Genomic DNA, 25387 nt, shown 5'->3' with positions numbered 1-25387 from the left:
AATGTGAGTGCTATACACAGGGAATGTGAGTGTTATACACAGGGATGTGTGAGTGCTATACACAGGGATGTGTGAGTGCTGTGCTGTGCACAGGGATGTGAGTGCTGTGCACAGGGATGTGTGAGTGCTGTGCTGTGCACAGGGATGTGTGAGTGCTGTGCACAGGGATGTGTGTCAGTGCTTTGCACAGGGATGTGTGAGTGCTGTGCACAGGGATGTGTGAGTGCTGTGCTGTGCACAGGGATGTGTGAGTGCTGTGCACAGGGATGTGTGAGTGCTGTGCACAGGGATGTGAGTGCTGTGCTGTGCACAGGGATGTGTGAGTGCTGTGCACAGGGATGTGTGAGTGCTGTGCACAGGGATGTGTATGCACAGGGATGTGTGTGCTGTGCTGTGCACAGGGATGTGAGTGCTGTGCTGTGCACAGGGATGTGTGAGTGCTATGCACAGGGATGTGTGTGCTGTGCTGTGCACAGGGATGTGTGAGTGCTGTGCACAGGGATGTGTGAGTGCTGTGCACAGGGATGTGTGAGTGCTGTGCACAGGGATGTGTGAGTGCTGTGCACAGGGATGTGTGAGTGCTGTGCACAGGGATGTGTGAGTGCTGTGCTGTGCACAGGGATGTGTATGCACAGGGATGTGTGAGTGCTATGCACAGGGATGTGTGAGTGCTGTGCACAGGGATGTGTGAGTGCTGTGCTGTGCACAGGGATGTGTGAGTGCTGTGCTGTGCACAGGGATGTGTGAGTGCTGTGCACAGGGATGTGTGTGGTATGCACAGGGATGTGTGTGTGCTGTGCACAGGGATGTGTATGCACAGGGATGTGTGTGCTGTGCTGTGCTATGCACAGGGATGTGTGTGGTATGCACAGGGATGTGAGTGCTGTGCACAGGGATGTGTATGCACAGGGATGTGTGTGCTGTGCTGTGCTATGCACAGGGATGTGTGTGGTATGCACAGGGATGTGTGTGTGCTGTGCACAGGGATGTGTGAGTGCTATGCACAGGGATGTGTGTGCTGTGCTGTGCACAGGGATGTGTGTGCTGTGCTGTGCACAGGGATGTGTGTGCTGTGCTGTGCACAGGGATGTGTGTCAGTGCTGTGCACAGGGATGTGTGTGCTGTGCTGTGCACAGGGATGTGTGTCAGTGCTGTGCACAGGGATGTGTGTCAGTGCTGTGCACAGGGATGTGTGAGTGCTGTGCACAGGGATGTGTATGCACAGGGATGTGTGAGTGCTGTGCACAGGGATGTGTGAGTGCTGTGCACAGGGATGTGTATGCACAGGGATGTGTGTGTGCTGTGCACAGGGATGTGTGTGTGCTGTGCACAGGGATGTGTGAGTGCTGTGCACAGGGATGTGTGAGTGCTATGCACAGGGATGTGTGAGTGCTGTGCACAGGGATGTGTGAGTGCTGTGCACAGGGATGTGTGAGTGCTATGCACAGGGATGTGTGAGTGCTGTGCACAGGGATGTGTGAGTGCTGTGCACAGGGATGTGTGAGTGCTGTGCACAGGGATGTGTGAGTGCTGTGCACAGGGATGTGAGTGCTGTGCACAGGGATGTGTATGCACAGGGATGTGTGTGCTGTGCTGTGCACAGGGATGTGTCAGTGCTGTGCTGTGCACAGGGATGTGTCAGTGCTGTGCTGTGCACAGGGATGTGTGTGTGCTGTGCACAGGGATGTGTGTGCTGTGCTGTGCACAGGGATGTGTGTGCTGTGCTGTGCACAGGGATGTGTGTGCTGTGCTGTGCACAGGGATGTGTCAGTGCTGTGCTGTGCACAGGGATGTGTGAGTGCTGTGCACAGGGATGTGTATGCACAGGGATGTGTGAGTGCTGTGCACAGGGATGTGTGAGTGCTGTGCACAGGGATGTGAGTGCTGTGCTGTGCACAGGGATGTGTGAGTGCTGTGCACAGGGATGTGTGTGTGCTGTGCACAGGGATGTGTGAGTGCTGTGCACAGGGATGTGTGTGTGCTGTGCACAGGGATGTGTGAGTGCTGTGCACAGGGATGTGTGAGTGCTGTGCACAGGGATGTGTGAGTGCTGTGCACAGGGATGTGTGAGTGCTGTGCTGTGCACAGGGATGTGTGAGTGCTGTGCACAGGGATGTGTGAGTGCTATGCACAGGGATGTGTGAGTGCTGTGCACAGGGATGTGTGTGTGCTGTGCACAGGGATGTGTGAGTGCTATGCACAGGGATGTGTGAGTGCTGTGCACAGGGATGTGTGTGCACAGGGATGTGTGAGTGCTATGCACAGGGATGTGTGAGTGCTGTGCTGTGCACAGGGATGTGTGTGCTGTGCTGTGCACAGGGATGTGTGAGTGCTGTGCACAGGGATGTGTGTGTGCTGTGCACAGGGATGTGTGTGGTATGCACAGGGATGTGTGTGCTGTGCTGTGCACAGGGATGTGTGTGCTGTGCTGTGCACAGGGATGTGTGTGCTGTGCTGTGCACAGGGATGTGTGTGTGCTGTGCACAGGGATGTGTGAGTGCTGTGCACAGGGATGTGTGAGTGCTGTGCACAGGGATGTGTGAGTGCTGTGCACAGGGATGTGTGTGCTGTGCTGTGCACAGGGATGTGTGAGTGCTGTGCTGTGCACAGGGATGTGTATGCACAGGGATGTGTGAGTGCTATGCACAGGGATGTGTGAGTGCTGTGCTGTGCACAGGGATGTGTGAGTGCTGTGCACAGGGATGTGTGTGCTGTGCTGTGCACAGGGATGTGTGTGCTGTGCTGTGCACAGGGATGTGTGAGTGCTGTGCACAGGGATGTGTGAGTGCTGTGCACGGATGTGTGAGTGCTGTGCACAGGGATGTGTATGCACAGGGATGTGTGAGTGCTGTGCACAGGGATGTGTATGCACAGGGATGTGTGAGTGCTGTGCACAGGGATGTGTGAGTGCTGTGCTGTGCACAGGGATGTGTGAGTGCTGTGCTGTGTACAGGGATGTGTGAGTGCTGTGCACAGGGATGTGTGAGTGCTGTGCACAGGGATGTGTGAGTGCTGTGCTGTGCACAGGGATGTGTATGCACAGGGATGTGTGAGTGCTGTGCACAGGGATGTGTGAGTGCTGTGCACAGGGATGTGTGTCAGTGCTGTGCACAGGGATGTGTGAGTGCTATGCACAGGGATGTGTGAGTGCTGTGCTGTGCACAGGGATGTGTGAGTGCTGTGCACAGGGATGTGTGAGTGCTGTGCACAGGGATGTGTATGCACAGGGATGTGTGAGTGCTGTGCTGTGCACAGGGATGTGTGAGTGCTGTGCACAGGGATGTGCGAGTGCTGTGCACAGGGATGTGTGAGTGCTGTGCTGTGCACAGGGATGTGTGAGTGCTGTGCACAGGGATGTGTGAGTGCTGTGCTGTGCACAGGGATGTGTGAGTGCTGTGCACAGGGATGTGTGAGTGCTGTGCACAGGGATGTGTGAGTGCTGTGCACAGGGATGTGTGAGTGCTGTGCACAGGGATGTGTGAGTGCTGTGCACAGGGATGTGTGAGTGCTGTGCACAGGGATGTGTGTGTGCTGTGCACAGGGATGTGTGAGTGCTGTGCTGTGCACAGGGATGTGTGAGTGCTGTGCACAGGGATGTGTGAGTGCTGTGCACAGGGATGTGTGAGTGCTGTGCACAGGGATGTGTGAGTGCTGTGCTGTGCACAGGGATGTGTGAGTGCTGTGCACAGGGATGTGTGAGTGCTGTGCACAGGGATGTGTGAGTGCTGTGCACAGGGATGTGTGAGTGCTGTGCACAGGGATGTGTGAGTGCTGTGCACAGGGATGTGTGAGTGCTGTGCACAGGGATGTGTGAGTGCTGTGCACAGGGATGTGTGAGTGCTGTGCACAGGGATGTGTGAGTGCTGTGCACAGGGATGTGTGAGTGCTGTGCACAGGGATGTGTGAGTGCTGTGCTGTGCACAGGGATATGTGAGTGCTGTGCACAGGGATATGTGAGTGCTGTGCACAGGGATGTGTGAGTGCTGTGCACAGGGATGTGTGAGTGCTGTGCACAGGGATGTGTGAGTGCTGTGCACAGGGATGTGTGAGTGCTGTGCACAGGGATGTGTGAGTGCTGTGCACAGGGATGTGTGAGTGCTGTGCTGTGCACAGGGATATGTGAGTGCTGTGCACAGGGATATGTGAGTGCTGTGCACAGGGATGTGTGAGTGCTGTGCACAGGGATGTGTGAGTGCTGTGCACAGGGATGTGTGAGTGCTGTGCACAGGGATGTGTGAGTGCTGTGCACAGGGATGTGTGAGTGCTGTGCACAGGGATGTGTGAGTGCTGTGCTGTGCACAGGGATGTGTGAGTGCTGTGCACAGGGATGTGTGAGTGCTGTGCACAGGGATGTGTGAGTGCTGTGCACAGGGATGTGTGAGTGCTGTGCACAGGGATGTGTGAGTGCTATGCACAGGGATGTGTGTTCGTGTGGTTCAGGTGTATACACATATACATCGCTATAGCGTGCTAATGTGTGACATGTTACATACTGTGTGTGTATATCTATCTCTGAGTGAATGTGTCTGTATATTTATCATGGTGGTGTATGTGTGTGTCTGTATATGTGTATCAGAGTGAGTGTATATGTATCAGTGTGTGTATCTATATATGTGAACTGAGTGTGTGTGAGAGCAAGTATGTGTGTATCTGTGTTTTTCTGTATATGTGTATCAGAGTGTGTCTGTATGTGTATGTGTGTGTGTGAGCAAGTGTGTGTCTCTGTATATGTGAATCTGAGTGAGTGTGTGTCTGTATATGCAAGGCAAAAGAGAGAGAGAAGGGCCACAGTGAAAAAAGACAGCTCAAAGTTTTGCACACTTTTTCATCAGGGTGGAGGGAAGGGGGGGGGTGGTTGCGAGGGGTGAGAAATAAAGACAACGGATGGCTATTGTTAATTCAAACTTGTTGACTGGGGACACACTCACATTAAAACTCTCAAAACTTGAATTGGTATTTCCTTCTCTTTTTGTAGTAGGTGTCTTCAACAGATGTCTTCTCTTCTATGTGCAGGTAGATGGGTTGAGGCCGAGGAGATGCCTTCTAAAATCTTCCTTAAAGCAGGTGGCCCTTCATGTCAGTCTCTGGTAGGTTGACACAGAAAAGCAGAGAAGCCTGCACACAGACTGTCTTGAGCACAAAGGGGTGCTGAGATCAAGACACCCAGAGACTTATATTCCTGGACACAGGGGACCCAGGAACCTACCAGAGACTGACATGAAGGGCCACCTGCTTTAAGGAAGATTTTAGAAGGCATCTCCTCGGCCTCAACCCATCTACCTGCACATAGAAGAGAAGACATCTGTTGAAGACACCTACTACAAAAAGAGAAAGAAATACCAATTCAAGTTTTGAGAGTTTTAATGTGAGTGTGTCCCCAGTCAACAAGTTTGAATTAACAATAGCCATCCGTTGTCTTTATTTCTCACCCCTCGCAACCACCCCCCCCCTTCCCTCCACCCTGATGAAAAAGTGTGCAAAACTTTGAGCTGTCTTTTTTCACTGTGGCCCTTCTCTCTCTCTTTTGCCTTGCATATAATACACGCCGTGGAGCCGCAAGCAGAGTGACGCGCCCGAGGACATTCAACCCCCTTTTTTCTATTCAAATCCACACAGAGGTTGGTGAATAACCTCTGAAAGACTCAGGCAGCGAAATCACTCTGTGGAAAGGACTGGAACCACAAATTGAACAGTAGGATAATTCTTTCTTTTTTGGCGCAAACTTTCCCCCTTTTTTCCCTCGTGTCTGTATATGAGCATCAGATTGAGAGTAAGTATGTATCGTGAGTGTGTGTATGTATGTGTGAGTGTGTGCTTGTCTGTATATGTGTATCTGAGTGAGCGAGTCTATATATTGGAGTTTTTAGTGTACTTAGTGATACTTTTTGTGTGTAGGAAAATGAGTTTTTCACAGATTAAGTTATTGTGTTGAGATATTTCCAAACTTTGTATGTTTCTTGGTGTGTGCTGTGTATGTATACAGGCTATATACATGCCTGCTATATACATGCCTGCTATATACATGCCTGCTATATACATGCCTGCTATATACATGCCTGCTATATACATGCCTGCTATATACATGCCTGCTATATACATGCCTGCTATATACATGCCTGCTATATACATGCCTGCTATATACATGCCTGCTATATACATGCCTGCTATATACATGCCTGCTATATACATGCCTGCTATATACACACGCCGGGCAGCATTTCTCACCCTGCGGTGCAGCAGGGCGCTCGCACTTCGCATTTCAGGCGATTCTGTTAAAAACCTAGAAGCAGAGCAAACTGATGCCCCATAATGCATAGCGCCACACCTCCTTGGCGGGGCGCCAAGCCGCAGGGCACTCGCCGCGGGACACAAAGCCGCAGGGAAGCTCGCCTACACAGGCTGCTCTGACGCGCCATCTTTAAGTGTCCCGCAGGAATTTAAATATGAAGTGGTGGGTTATGGGAGCAGTATGTCGGGTTGGGCGGCCAGCGGTGAGGCACGGGAGCGGACATAGCGGTGCAGCGTCCCGTCAAAGATGCGCTGACCACTTAGGAGGATGTGCCAATGAATTACATATATGTATATACTGCATGGATAAAGAGAAGGAAAACGCACGGAGCTCTCCTAGCAAAGTCACTTAGAAATATGTATTGGTTATAAAGGGGGTAAGATATGCACGCCCACACATGCAATAAACATGGTCATCTATATAACCCATAAATCCCCGTCCTCTCCCGATACGATACGCCTGGAGGACGTCCTCTCCCGATACGCCTGGAGAACTTCCTCTCCCGATACGCCTGGAGAACTTCCTCTCCCGATACGCCTGGAGAACTTCCTCTCCCGATACGCCTGGAGAACTTCCTCTCCCGATACGCCTGGAGAACTTCCTCTCCCGATACGCCTGGAGAACTTCCTCTCCCGATACGCCTGGAGGACGTCCTCTCCCGATACGCCTGGAGGACGTCCTCTCCCGATACGCCTGGAGGACGTCCTCTCCCGATACGCCTGGAGGACGTCCTCTCCCGATACGCCTGGAGGACGTCCTCTCCCGATACGCCTGGAGGACGTCCTCTCCCGATACGCTTCGCCTGGAGGACGTCCTCTCCCGATACGATACGCCTGGAGGACGTCCTCTCCCGATACGATACGCCTGGAGGATGTCCTCTCCCGATACGATACGCCTGGAGGACGTCCTCTCCCGATACGATACGCCTGGAGGACGTCCTCTCCCGATACGCTTCGCCTGGAGGACGTCCTCTCACGATACGATACGCCTGGAGGACGTCCTCTCACGATACGATACGCCTGGAGGACGTCCTCTCCCGATACGATACGCCTGGAGGACGTCCTCTCCCGATACGATACGCCTGGAGGACGTCCTCTCCCGATACGATACGCCTGGAGGACGTCCTCTCCCGATACGATACGCCTGGAGGACGTCCTCTCCCGATACGATACGCCTGGAGGACGTCCTCTCCCGATACGATACGCCTGGAGGACGTCCTCTCCCGATACGATACGCCTGGAGGACGTCCTCTCCCGATACGATACGCCTGGAGGACTTCCTCTCCCGATACGCCTGGAGGACGTCCTCTCCCGATACGCCTGGAGGACGTCCTCTCCCGATACGATACGCCAGGAGGACGTCCTCTCCCGATACGCCTGGAGGACGTCCTCTCCCGATACGATACGCCTGGAGGACGTCCTCTCCCGATACGCTTCGCCTGGAGGACGTCTTCTCCCGATACGATACGCCTGGAGGACGTCCTCTCCCGATACGATACGCCTGGAGGACGTCCTCTCCCGATACGATACGCCTGGAGGACGTCCTCTCCCGATACGCTTCGCCTGGAGGACGTCCTCTCACGATACGATACGCCTGGAGGACGTCCTCTCACGATACGATACGCCTGGAGGACGTCCTCTCCCGATACGATACGCCTGGAGGACGTCCTCTCCCGATACGATACGCCTGGAGGACGTCCTCTCCCGATACGATACGCCTGGAGGACGTCCTCTCCCGATACGATACGCCTGGAGGACGTCCTCTCCGGTAGTGCTGGCGTCTGTCTCAGCCGCTCGGTATCCCGAAGGTGGAAAGATCTGCTCAGGTGCAAGAAATCTCAGCTGGATTGATGTTTGTTCGCGCGCCTGATGGTATCGGCGTCCTCAGCCGCTCTCCACCGCAGCGAGGGGGCGACGATTCCCCACCAGCTGTCTGACAATGCGCTCACAGGACGCGCCAGTGGGGAATCCCGTCTCTGACGCCGCGCTCACAGGACGCGCCTGCGGGGAATCCCGTCTCTGACGCCGCGCTCACAGGACGCGCCTGCGGGGAATCCCGTCTCTGACGCTGCGCTCACAGGACGCGCCGGTGGGGAATCCCGTCTCTGACGCTGCGCTCACAGGACGCGCCAGTGGGGAATCCCGTCTCTGACGCCGCGCTCACAGGACGCGCCAGTGGGGAATCCCGTCTCTGACGCTGCGCTCACAGGACGCGCCGGTGGGGAATCCCGTCTCTGACGCCGCGCTCACAGGACGCGCCGGTGGGGAATCCCGTCTCTGACGCTGCGCTCACAGGACGCGCCGGTGGGGAATCCCGTCTCTGACGCTGCGCTCACAGGACGCGCCGGTGGGGAATCCCGTCTCTGACGCCGCGCTCACAGGACGCGCCAGTGGGGAATCCCGTCTCTGACGCCGCGCTCACAGGACGCGCCGGCGGGGAATCCCGTCTCTGACGCCGCGCTCACAGGACGCGCCAGTGGGGAATCCCGTCTGACGCCGCGCTCACAGGACGCGCCAGCGGGGAATCCCGTCTCTGACGCCGCGCTCACAGGACGCGCCAGCGGGGAATCCCGTCTCTGACGCCGCGCTCACAGGACGCGCCAGTGGGGAATCCCGTCTCTGACGCCGCGCTCACAGGACGCGCCAGTGGGGAATCCCGTCTCTGACGCCGCGCTCACAGGACGCGCCAGTGGGAATCCCGTCTCTGACGCCGCGCTCACAGGACGCGCCAGTGGGAATCCCGTCTCTGACGCTGCGCTCACAGGACGCGCCTGCGGGGAATCCCGTCTCTGACGCTGCGCTCACAGGACGCGCCAGTGGGGAATCCCGCCTCTGACGCTGCGCTCACAGGACGCGCCTGCGGGGAATCCCGTCTCTGACGCCGCGCTCACAGGATGCGCCAGTGGGGAATCCCGTCTCTGACGCCGCGCTCACAGGACGCGCCAGTGGGGAATCCCGTCTCTGACGCCGCGCTCACAGGACGCGCCTGTGGGGAATCCCGTCTCTGACGCCGCGCTCACAGGACGCGCCAGCGGGGAATCCCGTCTCTGACGCTGCGCTCACAGGACGCGCCAGCGGGGAATCCCGTCTCTGACGCCGCGCTCACAGGACGCGCCAGCGGGGAATCCCGTCTCTGACGCTGCGCTCACAGGACGCGCCAGCGGGGAATCCCGTCTCTGACGCCGCGCTCACAGGACGCGCCAGTGGGGAATCCCGTCTCTGACGCTGCGCTCACAGGACGCGCCAGTGGGGAATCCCGTCTCTGACGCCGCGCTCACAGGACGCGCCAGTGGGGAATCCCGTCTCTGACGCTGCGCTCACAGGACGCGCCAGTGGGGAATCCCGTCTCTGACGCCGCGCTCACAGGACGCGCCAGTGGGGAATCCCGTCTCTGACGCTGCGCTCACAGGACGCGCCTGCGGGGAATCCCGTCTCTGACGCTGCGCTCACAGGACGCGCCAGTGGGGAATCCCGTCTCTGACGCTGCGCTCACAGGACGCGCCAGTGGGGAATCCCGTCTCTGACGCCGCGCTCACAGGACGCGCCAGTGGGGAATCCCGTCTCTGACGCTGCGCTCACAGGACGCGCCCGTGGGGAATCCCGTCTCTGACGCCGCGCTCACAGGACGCGCCCGTGGGGAATCCCGTCTCTGACGCCGCGCTCACAGGACGCGCCCGTGGGGAATCCCGTCTCTGACAATGCGCTCACAGGACGCGCCAGTGGGGAATCCCGTCTCTGACGCCGCGCTCACAGGACGCGCCCGTGGGGAATCCCGTCTCTGACGCCGCGCTCACAGGACGCGCCCGTGGGGAATCCCGTCTCTGACGCCGCGCTCACAGGACGCGCCAGTGGGGAATCCCGTCTCTGACGCTGCGCTCACAGGACGCGCCAGCGGGGAATCCCGTCTCTGACGCCGCGCTCACAGGACGCGCCCGTGGGGAATCCCGTCTCTGACAATGCGCTCACAGGACGCGCCGGCGGGGAATCCCGTCTCTGACGCTGCGCTCACAGGACGCGCCAGCGGGGAATCCCGTCTCTGACGCTGCGCTCACAGGACGCGCCTGTGGGGAATCCCGTCTCTGACGCCGCGCTCACAGGACGCGCCGGCGGGGAATCCCGTCTCTGACGCCGCGCTCACAGGACGCGCCTGCGGGGATTCCCGTCTCTGACGCTGCGCTCACAGGACGCGCCTGCGGAGAATCCCGTCTCTGACGCCGCGCTCACAGGACGCGCCAGTGGGGAATCCCGTCTCTGACGCTGCGCTCACAGGACGCGCCAGTGGGGAATCCCGTCTCTGACGCCGCGGTCACAGGACGCGCCAGTGGGGAATCCCGTCTCTGACGCCGCGCTCACAGGACGCGCCTGCGGAGAATCCCGTCTCTGACGCCGCGCTCACAGGATGCGCCAGTGGGGAATCCCGTCTCTGACGCTGCGCTCACAGGACGCGCCTGCGGAGAATCCCGTCTCTGACGCCGCGCTCACAGGACGCGCCTGCGGGGAATCCCGTCTCTGACGCTGCGCTCACAGGACGCGCCGGTGGGGAATCCCGTCTCTGACGCTGCGCTCACAGGACGCGCCAGTGGGGAATCCCGTCTCTGACGCTGCGCTCACAGGACGCGCCGGCGGGGAATCCCGTCTCTGACGCTGCGCTCACAGGACGCGCCAGTGGGGAATCCCGTCTCTGACGCTGCGCTCACAGGACGCGCCAGTGGGGAATCCCGTCTCTGACGCCGCGCTCACAGGACGCGCCGGCGGGGAATCCCGTCTCTGACGCCGCGCTCACAGGACGCGCCGGTGGGGAATCCCGTCTCTGACGCCGCGCTCACAGGACGCGCCGGCGGGGAATCCCGTCTCTGACGCTGCGCTCACAGGACGCGCCAGTGGGGAATCCCGTCTCTGACGCCGCGCTCACAGGACGCGCCGGCGGGGAATCCCGTCTCTGACGCTGCGCTCACAGGACGCGCCAGCGGGGAATCCCGTCTCTGACGCCGCGCTCACAGGACGCGCCAGTGGGGAATCCCGTCTCTGACGCCGCGCTCACAGGACGCGCCGGCGGGGAATCCCGTCTCTGACGCCGCGCTCACAGGACGCGCCAGCGGGGAATCCCGTCTCTGACGCCGCGCTCACAGGACGCGCCGGCGGGGAATCCCGTCTCTGACGCCGCGCTCACAGGACGCGCCGGTGGGGAATCCCGTCTCTGACGCCGCGCTCACAGGACGCGCCAGTGGGGAATCCCGTCTCTGACGCTGCGCTCACAGGACGCGCCGGTGGGGAATCCCGTCTCTGACGCCGCGCTCACAGGACGCGCCAGTGGGGAATCCCGTCTGACGCCGCGCTCACAGGATGCGCCAGTGGGGAATCCCGTCTCTGACGCTGCGCTCACAGGATGCGCCAGTGGGGAATCCCGTCTCTGACGCTGCGCTCACAGGACGCGCCAGTGGGGAATCCCGTCTCTGACGCCGCGCTCACAGGACGCGCCGGCGGGGAATCCCGTCTCTGACGCCGCGCTCACAGGACGCGCCAGCGGGGAATCCCGTCTCTGACGCTGCGCTCACAGGACGCGCCAGCGGGGAATCCCGTCTCTGACGCCGCGCTCACAGGACGCGCCAGCGGGGAATCCCGTCTCTGACGCCACGCTCACAGGACGCGCCAGCGGGGAATCCCGTCTCTGACGCCGCGCTCACAGGACGCGCCGGTGGGGAATCCCGTCTCTGACGCTGCGCTCACAGGATGCGCCTGCGGGGAATCCCGTCTCTGACGCTGCGCTCACAGGACGCACCAGTGGGGAATCCCGTCTCTGACGCCGCGCTCACAGGACGCGCCGGTGGGGAATCCCGTCTCTGACGCTGCGCTCACAGGACGCGCCGGCGGGGAATCCCGTCTCTGACGCCGCGCTCACAGGACGCGCCGGTGGGGAATCCCGTCTCTGACGCCGCGCTCACAGGACGCGCCAGTGGGGAATCCCGTCTCTGACGCTGCGCTCACAGGACGCGCCCGTGGGGAATCCCGTCTCTGACGCTGCGCTCACAGGACGCACCAGTGGGGAATCCCGTCTCTGACGCTGCGCTCACAGGACGCGCCGGCGGGGAATCCCGTCTCTGACGCCGCGCTCACAGGACGCACCAGCGGGGAATCCCGTCTCTGACGCCGCGCTCACAGGATGCGCCAGTGGGGAATCCCGTCTCTGACGCTGCGCTCACAGGACGCGCCGGCGGGGAATCCCGTCTCTGACGCTGCGCTCACAGGACGCGCCAGCGGGGAATCCCGTCTCTGACGCCGCGCTCACAGGACGCGCCGGCGGGGAATCCCGTCTCTGACGCCGCGCTCACAGGACGCGCCAGTGGGGAATCCCGTCTCTGACGCCGCGCTCACAGGACGCGCCAGCGGGGAATCCCGTCTCTGACGCTGCGCTCACAGGACGCGCCAGTGGGGAATCCCGTCTCTGACGCCGCGCTCACAGGACGCGCCGGCGGGGAATCCCGTCTCTGACGCTGCGCTCACAGGACGCGACAGTGGGGAATCCCGTCTCTGACGCTGCGCTCACAGGACGCGCCAGTGGGGAATCCCGTCTCTGACGCCGCGGTCACAGGACGCACCAGTGGGGAATCCCGTCTCTGACGCTGCGCTCACAGGACGCGCCGGTGGGGAATCCCGTCTCTGACGCTGCGCTCACAGGACGCGCCAGTGGGGAATCCCGTCTCTGACGCCGCGCTCACAGGACGCGCCAGCGGGGAATCCCGTCTCTGACGCCACGCTCACAGGACGCGCCAGCGGGGAATCCCGTCTCTGACGCCGCGCTCACAGGACGCGCCGGTGGGGAATCCCGTCTCTGACGCTGCGCTCACAGGATGCGCCTGCGGGGAATCCCGTCTCTGACGCCGCGCTCACAGGACGCGCCGGCGGGGAATCCCGTCTCTGACGCCGCGCTCACAGGACGCACCAGTGGGGAATCCCGTCTCTGACGCCGCGCTCACAGGACGCGCCGGCGGGGAATCCCGTCTCTGACGCTGCGCTCACAGGACGCGCCGGTGGGGAATCCCGTCTCTGACGCTGCGCTCACAGGACGCGCCGGCGGGGAATCCCGTCTCTGACGCTGCGCTCACAGGACGCGCCTGCGGGGAATCCCGTCTCTGACGCTGCGCTCACAGGACGCGCCAGTGGGGAATCCCGTCTCTGACGCTGCGCTCACAGGACGCGCCCGTGGGGAATCCCGTCTCTGACGCTGCGCTCACAGGACGCACCAGTGGGGAATCCCGTCTCTGACGCTGCGCTCACAGGACGCGCCGGCGGGGAATCCCGTCTCTGACGCCGCGCTCACAGGACGCACCAGCGGGGAATCCCGTCTCTGACGCCGCGCTCACAGGATGCGCCAGTGGGGAATCCCGTCTCTGACGCTGCGCTCACAGGACGCGCCGGCGGGGAATCCCGTCTCTGACGCTGCGCTCACAGGACGCGCCAGCGGGGAATCCCGTCTCTGACGCCGCGCTCACAGGACGCGCCGGCGGGGAATCCCGTCTCTGACGCCGCGCTCACAGGACGCGCCAGTGGGGAATCCCGTCTCTGACGCCGCGCTCACAGGACGCGCCAGCGGGGAATCCCGTCTCTGACGCTGCGCTCACAGGACGCGCCAGTGGGGAATCCCGTCTCTGACGCCGCGCTCACAGGACGCGCCGGCGGGGAATCCCGTCTCTGACGCTGCGCTCACAGGACGCGACAGTGGGGAATCCCGTCTCTGACGCTGCGCTCACAGGACGCGCCAGTGGGGAATCCCGTCTCTGACGCCGCGGTCACAGGACGCACCAGTGGGGAATCCCGTCTCTGACGCTGCGCTCACAGGACGCGCCGGTGGGGAATCCCGTCTCTGACGCTGCGCTCACAGGACGCGCCGGCGGGGAATCCCGTCTCTGACGCCGCGGTCACAGGACGCACCAGTGGGGAATCCCGTCTCTGACGCCGCGCTCACAGGACGCACCAGTGGGGAATCCCGTCTCTGACGCCGCGCTCACAGGACGCGCCAGTGGGGAATCCCGTCTCTGACGCTGCGCTCACAGGACGCGCCTGCGGGGAATCCCGTCTCTGACGCTGCGCTCACAGGACGCGCCGGTGGGGAATCCCGTCTCTGACGCCGCGCTCACAGGACGCGCCAGTGGGGAATCCCATCTCTGACGCCGCGCTCACAGGATGCGCCGGTGGGGAATCCCGTCTCTGACGCTGCGCTCACAGGACGCGCCGGTGGGGAATCCCGTCTCTGACGCTGCGCTCACAGGACGCGCCGGCGGGGAATCCCGTCTCTGACGCTGCGCTCACAGGACGCGCCGGTGGGGAATCCCGTCTCTGACGCTGCGCTCACAGGACGCGCCAGCGGGGAATCCCGTCTCTGACGCAGCGCTCACAGGACGCGCCTGCGGGGAATCCCGTCTGACGCTGCGCTCACAGGACGCGCCTGCGGGGAATCCCGTCTGACGCTGCGCTCACAGGACGCGCCGGTGGGGAATCCCGTCTCTGACGCTGCGCTCACAGGACGCGCCCGCGGGGAATCCCGTCTCTGACGCCGCGCTCACAGGACGCGCCTGCGGGGAATCCCGTCTCTGACGCCGCGCTCACAGGACGCGCCTGCGGGGAATCCCGTCTCTGACGCCGCGCTCACAGGACGCGCCAGTGGGGAATCCCGTCTCTGACGCTGCGCTCACAGGACGCGCCAGTGGGGAATCCCGTCTCTGACGCCGCGCTCACAGGACGCGCCAGTGGGGAATCCCGTCTCTGACGCCGCGCTCACAGGACGCGCCAGTGGGGAATCCCGTCTCTGACGCTGCGCTCACAGGACGCGCCAGTGGGGAATCCCGTCTCTGACGCTGCGCTCACAGGACGCGCCTGCGGGGAATCCCGTCTCTGACGCTGCGCTCACAGGACGCGCCAGCGGGGAATCCCGTCTCTGACAATGCGCTCACAGGACGCGCCAGCGGGGAATCCCGTCTCTGACAATGCGCTCACAGGACGCGCCTGCGGGGAATCCCGTCTCTGACGCTGCGCTCACAGGACGCGCCTGCGGGGAATCCCGTCTCTGACGCTGCGCTCACAGGACGCGCCAGCGGGGAATCCCGTCTCTGACGCTGCGCTCACAGGACGCGCCTGCGGGGAATCCCGTCTCTGACGCCGCGCTCACAGGACGCGCCGGCGGGGAATCCCGTCTCTGACGCCGCGCTCACAGGACGCGCCAGCGGGGAATCCCGTCTCTGACGCTGCGCTCACAGGACGCGCCTGCGGGGAATCCCGTCTCTGACGCTGCGCTCACAGGACGCGCCGGTGGGGAATCCCGTCTCTGACGCTGCGCTCACAGGACGCGCCGGTGGGGAATCCCGTCTCTGACGCCGCGCTCACAGGACGCGCCGGCGGGGAATCCCGTCTCTGACGCCGCGCTCACAGGACGCGCCGGTGGGAAATCCCGTCTCTGACGCCGCGCTCACAGGACGCGCCGGTGGGAAATCCCGTCTCTGACGCCGCGCTCACAGGACGCGCCAGTGGGGAATCCCGTCTCTGACGCCGCGCTCACAGGACGCGCCGGCGGGGAATCCCGTCTCTGACGCCGCGCTCACAGGACGCGCCAGTGGGGAATCCCGTCTCTGACGCTGCGCTCACAGGACGCGCCGGTGGGGAATCCCGTCTCTGACGCTGCGCTCACAGGATGCGCCAGTGGGGAATCCCGTCTCTGACGCTGCGCTCACAGGACGCGCCGGTGGGGAATCCCGTCTCTGACGCCGCGCTCACAGGACGCGCCAGTGGGGAATCCCGTCTCTGACGCCGCGCTCACAGGACGCGCCGGCGGGGAATCCCGTCTCTGACGCTGCGCTCACAGGACGCGCCAGCGGGGAATCCCGTCTCTGACGCCGCGCTCACAGGACGCGCCGGTGGGGAATCCCGTCTCTGACGCTGCGCTCACAGGACGCGCCGGTGGGGAATCCCGTCTCTGACGCCGCGCTCACAGGACGCGCCGGCGGGGAATCCCGTCTCTGACGCCGCGCTCACAGGACGCGCCGGTGGGAAATCCCGTCTCTGACGCCGCGCTCACAGGACGCGCCAGTGGGGAATCCCGTCTCTGACGCCGCGCTCACAGGACGCGCCGGTGGGGAATCCCGTCTCTGACGCTGCGCTCACAGGATGCGCCAGTGGGGAATCCCGTCTCTGACGCTGCGCTCACAGGACGCGCCGGTGGGGAATCCCGTCTCTGACGCCGCGCTCACAGGACGCGCCAGTGGGGAATCCCGTCTCTGACGCCGCGCTCACAGGACGCGCCGGCGGGGAATCCCGTCTCTGACGCTGCGCTCACAGGACGCGCCAGTGGGGAATCCCGTCTCTGACGCCGCGCTCACAGGACGCGCCAGTGGGGAATCCCGTCTCTGACGCTGCGCTCACAGGACGCGCCAGTGGGGAATCCCGTCTCTGACGCCGCGCTCACAGGACGCGCCGGTGGGGAATCCCGTCTCTGACGCCGCGCTCACAGGACGCGCCGGTGGGGAATCCCGTCTCTGACGCCGCGCTCACAGGACGCGCCGGCGGGGAATCCCGTCTCTGACGCTGCGCTCACAGGACGCGCCGGCGGGGAATCCCGTCTCTGACGCCGCGCTCACAGGACGCGCCGGCGGGGAATCCCGTCTCTGACGCCGCGCTCACAGGACGCGCCGGTGGGGAATCCCGTCTCTGACGCCGCGCTCACAGGACGCGCCGGTGGGGAATCCCGTCTCTGACGCCGCGCTCACAGGACGCGCCAGCGGGGAATCCCGTCTCTGACGCTGCGCTCACAGGACGCGCCAGTGGGGAATCCCGTCTCTGACGCTGCGCTCACAGGACGCGCCAGCGGGGAATCCCGTCTCTGACGCCGCGCTCACAGGACGCGCCGGTGGGGAATCCCGTCTCTGACGCCGCGCTCACAGGACGCGCCGGTGGGGAATCCCGTCTCTGACGCTGCGCTCACAGGACGCGCCGGTGGGGAATCCCGTCTCTGACGCTGCGCTCACAGGACGCGCCAGCGGAGAATCCCGTCTCTGACGCTGCGCTCACAGGACGCGCCTGCGGGGAATCCCGTCTCTGACGCCGCGCTCACAGGACGCGCCAGTGGGGAATCCCGTCTCTGACGCCGCGCTCACAGGACGCGCCGGTGGGGAATCCCGTCTCTGACGCTGCGCTCACAGGACGCACCAGCGGGGAATCCCGTCTCTGACGCTGCGCTCACAGGACGCGCCGGTGGGGAATCCCGTCTCTGACGCCGCGCTCACAGGACGCGCCGGCGGGGAATCCCGTCTCTGACGCTGCGCTCACAGGACGCGCCGGCGGGGAATCCCGTCTCTGACGCTGCGCTCACAGGACGCGCCAGTGGGGAATCCCGTCTCTGACGCCGCGCTCACAGGACGCGCCGGTGGGGAATCCCGTCTCTGACGCCGCGCTCACAGGACGCGCCGGCGGGGAATCCCGTCTCTGACGCTGCGCTCACAGGACGCGCCAGTGGGGAATCCCGTCTCTGACGCTGCGCTCACAGGACGCGCCAGCGGGGAATCCCGTCTCTGACGCCGCGCTCACAGGACGCGCCAGCGGGGAATCCCGTCTCTGACGCCGCGCTCACAGGACGCGCCAGTGGGGAATCCCGTCTCTGACGCTGCGCTCACAGGACGCGCCAGTGGGGAATCCCGTCTCTGACGCTGCGCTCACAGGACGCGCCAGTGGGGAATCCCGTCTCTGACGCCGCGCTCACAGGACGCACCAGCGGGGAATCCCGTCTCTGACGCCGCGCTCACAGGACGCGCCAGTGGGGAATCCCGTCTCTGACGCCGCGCTCACAGGACGCGCCGGCGGGGAATCCCGTCTCTGACGCTGCGCTCACAGGACGCGCCAGCGGGGAATCCCGTCTCTGACGCTGCGCTCACAGGACGCGCCAGTGGGGAATCCCGTCTCTGACGCCGCGCTCACAGGACGCGCCAGTGGGGAATCCCGTCTCTGATGCCGCGCTCACAGGACGCGCCAGTGGGGAATCCCGTCTCTGACGCTGCGCTCACAGGACGCGCCAGTGGGGAATCCCGTCTCTGACGCCGCGCTCACAGGACGCGCCAGTGGGGAATCCCGTCTCTGACGCTGCGCTCACAGGACGCGCCAGTGGGGAATCCCGTCTCTGACGCTGCGCTCACAGGATGCGCCAGCGGGGAATCCCGTCTCTGACGCCGCGCTCACAGGACGCTCCAGTGGGGAATCCCGTCTCTGACGCTGCGCTCACAGGACGCGCCGGCGGGGAATCCCGTCTCTGACGCCGCGCTCACAGGACGCGCCGGCGGGGAATCCCGTCTCTGACGCCGCGCTCACAGGACGCGCCAGTGGGGAATCCCGTCTCTGACGCCGCGCTCACAGGACGCGCCAGTGGGGAATCCCGTCTCTGACGCCGCGCTCACAGGACGCGCCGGCGGGGAATCCCGTCTCTGACGCTGCGCTCACAGGACGCGCCAGTGGGGAATCCCGTCTCTGACGCCGCGGTCACAGGACGCGCCAGTGGGGAATCCCGTCTCTGACGCTGCGCTCACAGGACGCGCCGGCGGGGAATCCCGTCTCTGACGCCGCGGTCACAGGACGCGCCAGTGGGGAATCCCGTCTCTGACGCTGCGCTCACAGGACGCGCCGGCGGGGAATCCCGTCTCTGACGCTGCGCTCACAGGACGCGCCAGTGGGGAATCCCGTCTCTGACGCCGCGGTCACAGGACGCGCCAGTGGGGAATCCCGTCTCTGACGCTGCGCTCACAGGACGCGCCGGCGGGGAATCCCGTCTCTGACGCCGCGGTCACAGGACGCGCCAGTGGGGAATCCCGTCTCTGACGCTGCGCTCACAGGACGCGCCAGTGGGGAATCCCGTCTCTGACGCCGCGGTCACAGGACGCGCCAGTGGGGAATCCCGTCTCTGACGCTGCGCTCACAGGACGCGCCGGCGGGGAATCCCGTCTCTGACGCCGCGCTCACAGGACGCGCCGGTGGGGAATCCCGTCTCTGACGCCGCGCTCACAGGACGCGCCAGCGGGGAATCCCGTCTCTGACGCTGCGCTCACAGGACGCGCCGGCGGGGAATCCCGTCTCTGACGCCGCGCTCACAGGACGCGCCAGTGGGGAATCCCGTCTCTGACGCCGCGCTCACAGGACGCGCCAGTGGGGAATCCCGTCTCTGACGCCGCGCTCACAGGACGTGCCAGTGGGGAATCCCGTCTCTGACGCCGCGCTCACAGGACGCGCCAGCGGGGAATCCCGTCTCTGACGCCGCGCTCACAGGACGCGCCGGCGGGGAATCCCGTCTCTGACGCTGCGCTCACAGGACGCGCCAGTGGGGAATCCCGTCTCTGACGCTGCGCTCACAGGACGCGCCGGCGGGGAATCCCGTCTCTGACGCCGCGCTCACAGGACGCGCCGGTGGGGAATCCCGTCTCTGACGCTGCGCTCACAGGACGCGCCAGTGGGGAATCCCGTCTCTGACGCTGCGCTCACAGGACGCGCCAGTGGGGAATCCCGTCTCTGACGCCGCGCTCACAGGACGCGCCAGCGGGGAATCCCGTCTCTGACGCTGCGCTCACAGGACGCGCCAGTGGGGAATCCCGTCTCTGACGCCGCGCTCACAGGACGCGCCAGTGGGGAATCCCGTCTCTGACGCCGCGCTCACAGGACGCGCCGGTGGGGAATCCCGTCTCTGACGCCGCGCTCACAGGACGCGCCAGCGGGGAATCCCGTCTCTGACGCCGCGCTCACAGGACGCGCCAGTGGGGAATCCCGTCTCTGACGCCGCGCTCACAGGACGCGCCAGTGGGGAATCCCGTCTCTGACGCCGCGCTCACAGGACACGCCAGTGGGGAATCCCGTCTCTGACGCCGCGCTCACAGGACGCGCCAGTGGGGAATCCCGTCTCTGACGCTGCGCTCACAGGACGCGCCAGTGGGAAATCCCGTCTCTGACGCCGCGCTCACAGGACGCGCCAGTGGGGAATCCCGTCTCTGACGCTGCGCTCACAGGACGCGCCAGCGGGGAATCCCGTCTCTGACGCCGCGCTCACAGGACGCTCCAGCGGGGAATCCCGTCTCTGACGCCGCGCTCACAGGACGCGCCAGTGGGGAATCCCGTCTCTGACGCTGCGCTCACAGGACGCACCAGTGGGGAATCCCGTCTCTGACGCTGCGCTCACAGGACGCGCCGGCGGGGAATCCCGTCTCTGACGCTGCGCTCACAGGACGCGCCGGCGGGGAATCCCGTCTCTGACGCCGCGCTCACAGGACGCGCCGGCGGGGAATCCCGTCTCTGACGCCGCGCTCACAGGACGCGCCGGCGGGGAATCCCGTCTCTCCGCGCTCACAGGACGCGCCAGTGGGGAATCCCGTCTCTGACGCCGCGGTCACAGGACGCGCCAGTGGGGAATCCCGTCTCTGACGCCGCGCTCACAGGACGCGCCAGTGGGGAATCCCGTCTCTGACGCCGCGCTCACAGGACGCGCCGGCGGGGAATCCCGTCTCTGACGCTGCGCTCACAGGACGCGCCAGTGGGGAATCCCGTCTCTGACGCCGCGCTCACAGGACGCGCCAGTGGGGAATCCCGTCTCTGACGCCGCGGTCACAGGACGCGCCAGTGGGGAATCCCGTCTCTGACGCCGCGCTCACAGGACGCGCCGGTGGGGAATCCCGTCTCTGACGCCGCGCTCACAGGACGCGCCGGTGGGGAATCCCGTCTCTGACGCTGCGCTCACAGGACGCGCCGGCGGGGAATCCCGTCTCTGACGCCGCGGTCACAGGACGCGCCAGTGGGGAATCCCGTCTCTGACGCTGCGCTCACAGGACGCGCCGGCGGGGAATCCCGTCTCTGACGCCGCGGTCACAGGACGCGCCAGTGGGGAATCCCGTCTCTGACGCTGCGCTCACAGGACGCGCCGGCGGGGAATCCCGTCTCTGACGCTGCGCTCACAGGACGCGCCGGTGGGGAATCCCGTCTCTGACGCTGCGCTCACAGGACGCGCCGGCGGGGAATCCCGTCTCTGACGCTGCGCTCACAGGACGCGCCGGTGGGGAATCCCGTCTCTGACGCCGCGCTCACAGGACGCGCCAGTGGGGAATCCCGTCTCTGACGCCGCGCTCACAGGACGCGCCGGCGGGGAATCCCGTCTCTGACGCTGCGCTCACAGGACGCGCCAGTGGGGAATCCCGTCTCTGACGCCGCGCTCACAGGACGCGCCGGTGGGGAATCCCGTCTCTGACGCTGCGCTCACAGGACGCGCCGGCGGGGAATCCCGTCTCTGACGCTGCGCTCACAGGACGCGCCGGCGGGGAATCCCGTCTCTGACGCTGCGCTCACAGGACGCGCCAGTGGGGAATCCCGTCTCTGACGCCGCGCTCACAGGACGCGCCGGCGGGGAATCCCGTCTCTGACGCTGCGCTCACAGGACGCGCCAGTGGGGAATCCCGTCTCTGACGCCGCGCTCACAGGACGCGCCGGTGGGGAATCCCGTCTCTGACGCTGCGCTCACAGGACGCGCCGGCGGGGAATCCCGTCTCTGACGCTGCGCTCACAGGACGCGCCGGCGGGGAATCCCGTCTCTGACGCCGCGCTCACAGGACGCGCCGGCGGGGAATCCCGTCTCTGACGCTGCGCTCACAGGACGCGCCCGTGGGGAATCCCGTCTCTGACGCTGCGCTCACAGGACGCGCCGGCGGGGAATCCCGTCTCTGACGCCGCGCTCACAGGACGCGCCGGTGGGGAATCCCGTCTCTGACGCCGCGCTCACAGGACGCGCCAGTGGGGAATCCCGTCTCTGACGCTGCGCTCACAGGACGCGCCAGTGGGGAATCCCGTCTCTGACGCTGCGCTCACAGGACGCGCCAGTGGGGAATCCCGTCTCTGACGCCGCGCTCACAGGACGCGCCAGCGGGGAATCCCGTCTCTGACGCTGCGCTCACAGGACGCGCCGGCGGGGAAACCCGTCTCTGACGCCGCGCTCACAGGACGCGCCGGTGGGGAATCCCGTCTCTGACGCCGCGCTCACAGGACGCGCCAGTGGGGAATCCCGTCTCTGACGCTGCGCTCACAGGACGCGCCGGTGGGGAATCCCGTCTCTGACGCTGCGCTCACAGGACGCGCCAGCGGAGAATCCCGTCTCTGACGCTGCGCTCACAGGACGCGCCTGCGGGGAATCCCGTCTCTGACGCCGCGCTCACAGGACGCGCCAGTGGGGAATCCCGTCTCTGACGCTGCGCTCACAGGACGCGCCAGCGGGGAATCCCGTCTCTGACGCCGCGCTCACAGGACGCGCCGGTGGGGAATCCCGTCTCTGACGCTGCGCTCACAGGACGCGCCAGTGGGGAATCCCGTCTCTGACGCCGCGCTCACAGGACGCGCCAGCGGGGAATCCCGTCTCTGACGCTGCGCTCACAGGACGCGCCGGCGGGGAATCCCGTCTCTGACGCTGCGCTCACAGGACGCGCCAGCGGGGAATCCCGTCTCTGACGCCGCGCTCACAGGACGCGCCGGTGGGGAATCCCGTCTCTGACGCTGCGCTCACAGGACGCGCCTGCGGGGAATCCCGTCTCTGACGCTGCGCTCACAGGACGCGCCAGTGGGGAATCCCGTCTCTGACGCCGCGCTCACAGGACGCGCCAGCGGGGAATCCCGTCTCTGACGCCGCGCTCACAGGACGCGCCGGCGGGGAATCCCGTCTCTGACGCCGCGCTCACAGGACGCGCCAGTGGGGAATCCCGTCTCTGACGCTGCGCTCACAGGACGCGCCAGTGGGGAATCCCGTCTCTGACGCTGCGCTCACAGGACGCGCCGGTGGGGAATCCCGTCTCTGACGCTGCGCTCACAGGACGCGCCAGTGGGGAATCCCGTCTCTGACGCTGCGCTCACAGGACGCGCCAGTGGGGAATCCCGTCTCTGACGCCGCGCTCACAGGACGCGCCTGTGGGGAATCCCGTCTCTGACGCCGCGCTCACAGGACGCGCCGGCGGGGAATCCCGTCTCTGACGCCGCGCTCACAGGACGCGCCTGCGGGGAATCCCGTCTCTGACGCTGCGCTCACAGGACGCGCCGGTGGGGAATCCCGTCTCTGACGCTGCGCTCACAGGACGCGCCAGTGGGGAATCCCGTCTCTGACGCCGCGCTCACAGGACGCGCCTGCGGGGAATCCCGTCTCTGACGCTGCGCTCACAGGACGCGCCAGTGGGGAATCCCGTCTCTGACGCCGCGCTCACAGGACGCGCCTGCGGGGAATCCCGTCTCTGACGCTGCGCTCACAGGACGCGCCAGCGGGGAATCCCGTCTCTGACGCCGCGCTCACAGGACGCGCCGGTGGGGAATCCCGTCTCTGACGCCGCGCTCACAGGACGCGCCGGCGGGGAATCCCGTCTCTGACGCCGCGCTCACAGGACGCGCCGGCGGGGAATCCCGTCTCTGACGCTGCGCTCACAGGACGCGCCGGCGGGGAATCCCGTCTCTGACGCCGCGCTCACAGGACGCGCCAGTGGGGAATCCCGTCTCTGACGCCGCGTTCACAGGACGCGCCAGTGGGGAATCCCGTCTCTGACGCTGCGCTCACAGGACGCGCCAGTGGGGAATCCCGTCTCTGACGCCGCGCTCACAGGACGCGCCGGCGGGGAATCCCGTCTCTGACGCTGCGCTCACAGGACGCGCCAGTGGGGAATCCCGTCTCTGACGCCGCGCTCACAGGACGCGCCGGTGGGGAATCCCGTCTCTGACGCTGCGCTCACAGGACGCGCCAGCGGGGAATCCCGTCTCTGACGCTGCACTCACAGGACGCGCCGGCGGGGAATCCCGTCTCTGACGCCGCGCTCACAGGACGCTCCAGCGGGGAATCCCGTCTCTGACGCCGCGCTCACAGGACGCGCCAGTGGGGAATCCCGTCTCTGACGCTGCGCTCACAGGACGCGCCGGTGGGGAATCCCGTCTCTGACGCCGCGCTCACAGGACGCGCCGGTGGGGAATCCCGTCTCTGACGCCGCGCTCACAGGACGCGCCAGCGGGGAATCCCGTCTCTGACGCTGCGCTCACAGGACGCGCCAGTGGGGAATCCCGTCTCTGACGCTGCGCTCACAGGACGCGCCAGCGGGGAATCCCGTCTCTGACGCCGCGCTCACAGGACGCGCCGGTGGGGAATCCCGTCTCTGACGCCGCGCTCACAGGACGCGCCAGTGGGGAATCCCGTCTCTGACGCTGCGCTCACAGGACGCGCCAGTGGGGAATCCCGTCTCTGACGCTGCGCTCACAGGACGCGCCAGCGGGGAATCCCGTCTCTGACGCCGCGCTCACAGGACGCGCCGGTGGGGAATCCCGTCTCTGACGCCGCGCTCACAGGACGCGCCAGTGGGGAATCCCGTCTCTGACGCTGCGCTCACAGGACGCGCCGGTGGGGAATCCCGTCTCTGACGCTGCGCTCACAGGACGCGCCAGCGGAGAATCCCGTCTCTGACGCCGCGCTCACAGGACGCGCCTGCGGGGAATCCCGTCTCTGACACCGCGCTCACAGGACGCGCCAGTGGGGAATCCCGTCTCTGACGCCGCGCTCACAGGACGCGCCGGTGGGGAATCCCGTCTCTGACGCCGCGCTCACAGGACGCGCCTGGACGCCGCGCTCACAGGACGCGCCAGCGGGGAATCCCGTCTCTGACGCTGCGCTCACAGGACGCGCCAGTGGGGAATCCCGTCTCTGACGCTGCGCTCACAGGACGCGCCGGCGGGGAATCCCGTCTCTGACGCTGCGCTCACAGGACGCGCCAGTGGGGAATCCCGTCTCTGACGCCGCGTTCACAGGACGCGCCAGTGGGGAATCCCGTCTCTGACGCCGCGCTCACAGGACGCGCCAGCGGGGAATCCCGTCTCTGACGCCGCGCTCACAGGACGCGCCTGCGGGAATCCCGTCTCTGACGCCGCGCTCACAGGACGCGCCAGCGGGGAATCCCGTCTCTGACGCCGCGCTCACAGGACGCGCCAGTGGGGAATCCCGTCTCTGACGCTGCGCTCACAGGACGCGCCAGTGGGGAATCCCGTCTCTGACGCTGCGCTCACAGGACGCGCCTGCGGAGAATCCCGT

General features: G+C 64.8%; 1 protein-coding gene across 1 annotated transcript in view; it reads left to right on the top strand.

The window, feature by feature from the left end:
- Positions 1-25387, top strand: part of LOC142485398 (multiple epidermal growth factor-like domains protein 8) — a 111521-nt gene that overhangs the window by 36 nt on the left and 86098 nt on the right. The gene's annotated exons all lie outside the window — the stretch shown is intronic.

This window comes from Ascaphus truei, unplaced genomic scaffold, assembly GCF_040206685.1.
Source record: "Ascaphus truei isolate aAscTru1 unplaced genomic scaffold, aAscTru1.hap1 HAP1_SCAFFOLD_587, whole genome shotgun sequence".
Taxonomy (NCBI): domain Eukaryota; kingdom Metazoa; phylum Chordata; class Amphibia; order Anura; family Ascaphidae; genus Ascaphus; species Ascaphus truei.
The sequence above is the reverse complement of the archived record's forward strand: the minus strand, read 5'-3'. Positions and strand labels throughout refer to the sequence as shown.